The sequence below is a fragment of the Plecotus auritus genome (assembly GCF_963455305.1).
Source record: "Plecotus auritus genome assembly, chromosome: 4".
NCBI classification, from domain to species: Eukaryota; Metazoa; Chordata; class Mammalia; order Chiroptera; family Vespertilionidae; genus Plecotus; species Plecotus auritus.
The window spans coordinates 137,958,843-137,964,842 of NC_137775.1; the positions used below are offsets into that span (position 1 = coordinate 137,958,843).

General features: G+C 48.6%; 1 gene segment (V, D, J or C); it reads left to right on the forward strand.

Moving 5' to 3' along the window:
* The first annotated feature begins 443 nt into the window (after nucleotides 1-443).
* LOC308246832 (T cell receptor beta constant 1-like) lies at nucleotides 444-5,422 on the forward strand. The segment is given in 6 exons: nucleotides 444-473; nucleotides 710-767; nucleotides 3,782-4,174; nucleotides 4,597-4,614; nucleotides 4,759-4,865; nucleotides 5,159-5,422.
* The last annotated feature ends 578 nt before the right edge of the window (nucleotides 5,423-6,000 follow it).

Here is a 6,000-nt window from a genome sequence, read left to right on the forward strand (position 1 = left end):
CATGTCACTGGGCTGGCTCTGGAAGTGTATGCAGGGTGTCTGAAGTGGACTAGGGAATCTATAAGGGAATCGCAGCTGTGCTCAGCACACAAGAGGGGTTTTGAAATGGATCCGGGAGGCTGTGTTCTGGAAACACCATCTATTTCGGGGAAGGCAGCCGGCTCACTGTTGTAGGTAAGCAAGTCTAAGTGAGTTGGGGCTGAAAGGCTGAAGAAGAGGCAGCAACCCATACGGAGCCTGTCTTGTGAGCTTAGGTGAAAGCATGTTTTCATCAGAAAGATCTGAAGTATTGTCTTGATGCAGACAGGAGGGATCAGGCTCCATCTCCAGTAACTCCATGGACTGTCTGTGCCGAGTCTGGGTTCCTCTGCCCAGGGGCAAGTAGTCTCAGCCAGGAAGGGCTCACCTTGTCCATCTCCTGAGTCTGTGGAAGGTGCCCCATCATGGCCAAGGTAGATGGAGAGCCTCTGGAGGTAGAGTTGCCGTAGTCCTGCTGTGTTTGTCTCTCACACAGAAGGGGATGGACACAGGAGGGAGGATCGCACAGGGCTGAATGGGTCCTCTTACCACAGCATTTCTGGTGGCACAGTTGTGCCCCCTCCATCTCCCAGAGATAAAATTCTGCTAAGAAAAGAGAAGGAGAGCTGGCAGGTGAACTTGAGGAAGAGGAATGCGAGGCCTCGAGGACAGTTTTCTTACCAGGCTTTAGTGTTGTGTAAGTAACGAGAGGCTATTTTTTGGCAGTGGAACCAAGCTCTCTGTCTTGGGTAAGTAAAAGGCTTCCCTGGGGAGAGCGTGTTGTAAGGTGGGAGTTTCAGGAGGACTCCTTGGAGAGGACAGGGACTGAGAACACAGCAGGAAACAGGCCCTGAGAGTGGGGTGAGCGGACTAGAGTTCCCAGGAGTTCTGGGTGGACCGAGCTTCTGGAAGGAAGGGCCCCGCACCTGTGGTTCTGGGGTTTTCCACACTCCTGTGGTACTGTGGAGCAACCAGGCACAGTATTTTGGAGATGGAACTCGACTCTCTGTCCTAGGTAAGGCACCGGACAGAAGTGGTGGGGCCACTGTCCTTAGACCTGACTTTGTCTCTGCTTCCAGCCCTGGTGGAAGGGGCCTGAGGAAACTCTTCTATCCTGGAGGAGGGTTTCAGTCTTCAGTGTATAATCTGCTTCCTCACCTTTCTCTTGGTTCATCCTTCTTCTTACATTGGTAGATATGCCCCATCAGAGCACTTGGTCTTCCTCTCACATTCTATGCTTGGGTCTCCTCCTAAAAGACTCTCTTGGGTCCAGAGCCATGAACCCAGGCAAGGAAAAGTGGCTTCCGGCTCCCAGAGCTAAGACTAGCCCTTTGGTGGGAGACCTCCAGTGGGTTTTACCACAGCTCTTTGCCGTTGTGTTCCTATAACTCGCCCCTCTACTTTGGGGTCGGCACCAGACTCACCGTGACAGGTAAGGTGTCCTGCTACAGACTGGGGGTGCCTGTGCTGGACCATGATGATCAGTCGCTGGGAGGGAAGTGGGGAGTAAGGACAGGATCAGAGCTGCCCTCCCTCCTGGAACTCAGGGCCCTCTCCACCCTGCCTGAAGCCTCCTCCTTGCTCCACTGTGTTTGTGCGCCATCTCGGTGGTGGGTTCCACGCTTAGTCTTCAGGTTCTGTGTTTGCTTTCTCCTCTTCCCATTATTCTCCAGACTCCTCTCATCTCTACTTTTTTATTACTATGTTGTTTTACTTTCCCTTTCTTTTCTGATCTCCATTTTCCCTCCCATTCTAACTCCAGCCCTGCACCATTCACACCGACCCTGTCTTGACTTCTCCAAAGATCCCTGGTGTCTTCATGGGTGGTTCGAGGGCTCAGGAGGCAGTGGGGGACCAGACGGGTGAGGCTGGGGTGGTTTCAGGGGTGATCCTGAGCCCCAAAGGCAGAAGTCCATGTCAGGGCATTATAAGAACTGCAGGGGAGTCTTTGGTGGATACTGTGTGTGGTGGAGGTTAGAGGAGGTAAGTCAAAATTAACCATTATAATGGGAAGCTTATACCATCTTCCAACAGACCAGGTATAAAGAAGAGAAATAGGTAGGAAGACTCATTATCTCAAACCTCAGAGTCTGTGCTGGGATTACAGGCTAAGGGCCCGTGCTTAGGAGGAAGCAGACAGTCGGGAGAAGCGGGGCAAAGATGGATGGGTCTTGGCTGGAGATACAGACAGGGCTGGAGGAAGGGGGCAGGTTGGTTGGCTGGATCAGGCTTTGTTCCACAGATGGGGGCACAATGTCAGGGAGTACAATGGAATTGGAGAGTTTAAATCACTGGGGATTCACAATACATGGGTTCAGGGGCAGGGGGCTCATGGAATTAGAATGTGAGAGATATAAACAGAGATAACAATGCCAGCCTCTTGGAGTCCTTCAATTGTAAGGGACTAACTTATGTGAAAATCCTTTGTAAAGGACTCATCTCTAGGGACCATCCTTCTCATTTCTCTTGTTTATCATCACTGTGTCACAGTTTGCCTTTTTCCAAACCTGTGTCTCAACTTTCTCATCAGAAGCATGTCTAAAATTTGGATAAAGTGGAGATATCTGGACTTGCCACATTTTTGCTCCAAAAACTCACTCTCATGGTCAAAACAGAACCAAATACAGGGAGCAAGAAAGTCTGACAAAAAGGAGGGTGCTTGAAAGATAGCTGTGGTGTCTTCCATCCCTTTGTGTCTTCAGGTGGGAAAATGCCTTCAAACAATTCAAGATATCAGTTCTCTCCCATCTGTCAGACTGTAAAATGGCCCAGGGGTTTACAATATGAAGCCTCTGATGAAATGGCCTTCAGACTTTGGAATATTTTTTTCCTACCCAGTAACTAAAGTCTTACTGCTTTTAAGAATGCAAAGGTTGGCTGTGAAATAGGATTCCAACCCTGGCAGGGAGGCTTGCTGGGCACTGGCAGGAAGAAAGGGCTCAATCTGCGGGCAGTATATCTCATGAGATGACAGCCATCCCAGGCAAGCTACCATGAACCCCATGTGTCGCAGCATGAGAGGAAATGTGGAACATCTGAAAAGATAATAGCCAGGGGCACCTTGGCAGGTTACACAGTAAAAAATAAAGAAAAGAAAAAAAATTAAGTTGGGTATAGTATATAGGAAAAAAAAAAATATATATATATATATATATATGTATATATATATATATATATATATATTCAGATGCAAAGGGAAAGGTGTCTCTTCTAGGTAAGAAAGACTAATTCTTATATGTGCTATCATACAAACAGACAAACATATACACCTTACAAAACAGGGCAATGCTAATTAGAAAAAAAGTCAGTTTAGTTCCCAGGGTTATGTTGCTAGTGAGAATCTTCTGCCTTAAAATCCAGGCCCATTCAACTCTACTATAACCACTTCTAAATCTTGAAGATTACGTCGTGCACCAAAGAAGGCTTTGAACAAGGATGAAAGATAGACAGATATACTCTTCTGATAGATAACTGAGCAAGGCCTTAAGTGTGAGACTTTGAAAAGAAATCCAAGAAAACTGGGGCAGAATGTCCCCTTAGGGAGGTGGAGAAGATAGTCACTCCATGGGGTAACTCAGAAGGAGATGGAAAAGTCGAGAGAGAATGACAACAGAGAATGGGACCTATAAACAAACGGGATCTAATACATAATGGTGCTTTATGTTGACCCTCTCCCGTAGACCCACATAAAAGTACACACAGCCCCTACCAAACTTAGACAGCTCTCAGACCAGCCCTATTCCTAACCCCTCTTCCCCTCCAGACGACCTGGAAAAGGTGAACCCACCCACGGTCAATGTGTTTGAACCATCCGAAGCAGAGATTGCCCGGACACAGAAGGCCACACTTGTGTGCCTGGCCACAGGCTTCTACCCCGACCACGTGGAGCTGAGCTGGTGGGTGAATGGGAAGGAGATCCAGAGTGGGGTCAGCACAGACCCTCAGCCCTACAAGGAGAAACCCAACCTCAATGACTCCAGCTACTGTCTGAGCAGCCGGCTGAGGGTCTCTGCCACCTTCTGGCACAATCCTCGCAACCACTTCCGCTGCCAAGTCCAGTTCTTTGGGATAGATGAGGAAGACAAGGACAAATGGAAGGACCCCCGCCCCATACCCATCACCCAGAACGTCAGTGCTGAGGTCTGGGGCAGAGCAGGTGAGCAGAGCCTTGGAGGGTCAGGCAAGGAGGGAGTCAGACCTGAGAGTAAGGGAGATCCAGGAAGAAGGCCACAAAGACCAGATTAGAAATTTTTTTTTAAAGGAGTTGGGTGGGAAGATGAGAGCCCACCATGAAGGAGAACAGGCACCTTGGGCTAGTTCCTCCTCAGATCCCCAGCCAGCACAGCCTTGCAGCTGGGCCCCTTACTACTGGCCTGGGCAGCTCAGCATCTGTGTGGTTGTGTCCCCATCTCCTTCAGAGCTGCCACATGTGTCTCATGAATTTCAAGGATGATGTGGCTATATTGGCACCCAGGAAGGCAGTGCTAGACTCCTCTGGTCTGGGCCTGAATTGTGCTGATTACAAGGCTGACAGTGTTTCATCTGCTCATTCATTCCCCTCTCTCTTCTTTCTTTCAGATTGTGGCTTCACCTCAGGTAAGTGACCCTTTGCTTCTCTCTCTCTCTTTTTCCCCTGGTCTTTGGAACCATAGGATGGAGAACCCGTGGACCCTGGTGTGGGGGTGGGGGGCAGAGATACCTGCTTAAAAGTATGTATTTGTTCTCATTTCCTACCAACAGTGTCCTACCAGCAAGGGGTCCTGTCTGCCACCATCCTCTATGAGATCCTGCTGGGGAAGGCCACTGTGTATGCAGTGCTGGTCAGCGCCTTGGTGCTGATGGCCATGGTAAGGAAGAGGGTAGGGTGGGCAGGCAGGTTGGAGGGTCACTCGAAACATAGCAACTCAGATCCAGGACCAGAGGTAGGAGGAGAGGAAGAGGGGCTTTACCCACATTTCTTAGAAGATGCCTTACTTAGTATACTTCCAGGATCACAGTGGAAGAGCTGTGAGAGAAGGAGAAGCTGGGGTCACCTAAAACCTAGTTATGAGGAGCCCTGTTCATCTAGTCAATAGGCCATCTTGCTTCCTCTAAGTCTCCAACACTCCAGGTAACTCCAAAACCTTCTTCTCCTCTTCAGGTCAAGAGAAAGGATTCCTGACACCAGCTCAGAGGTGCAGCCAGGAACTTGCAGCCTATTATCTCCCCAATATGGATTCCCCTTTTTCCATTCCTAGCCAGTGCTTCTGAAGAGCTGTCTCAATCTCTCAATTCATCCTCATATCCACCTGCTATATACTTGCACAGCTGAACACTCATGACTAAAATCTCCCTAACCCCAGGGGATCCTGGTGTGCCTACATTGACTGAACCAATAAAAATGGCCTGTTCTGGCTTGATTCTGCTTGAGTGTCTATGTATCTCTTTTTTCCATCTCTAAACTCTCATGGACTCCAGTTAGGATAGAAACAAGAGGTAGTCAAGGAAAGTGCAGTCCCCTCAGGTACCCACGGACCCAGCCTGTGGCTGGCACTGCTCCTTCTTGTGGGGAACTTAAGAAATATGAAAGGCGGTGATGGGACGTGAAGAGGCTTACTCCCAAACAGCCTAGAAAAATGGTGATGCTGACCTACATAGGTGTGTCCACCCGCCAACTGGTCATGTCCCCCTGGCTAACAAAGCCTGGTTTCATATATGTCATTCCTGTCCCTGTCAGCTGTCTCACTGAGCACATTTCTTCTCTCCATTTATCACCAACCAGGTTTCCCAGCTGAGAGAAAAATGCACTGACCTGGAGATTTATCCTCAGCAGCTGTGTCTTTAGTTTAAGTTACAAATCAGTTTATATATTTCTCTCTAGTGAACTAATGGTTGTGAAGATGTCCCTAGATCATGCCAGAAGGATAGAAAGTAAAGTTTCCCTAAACCCAAGATCAACCCTATTGCTATTTCTAGAAGTCCTACAAAAGTTCTTTGTTATCT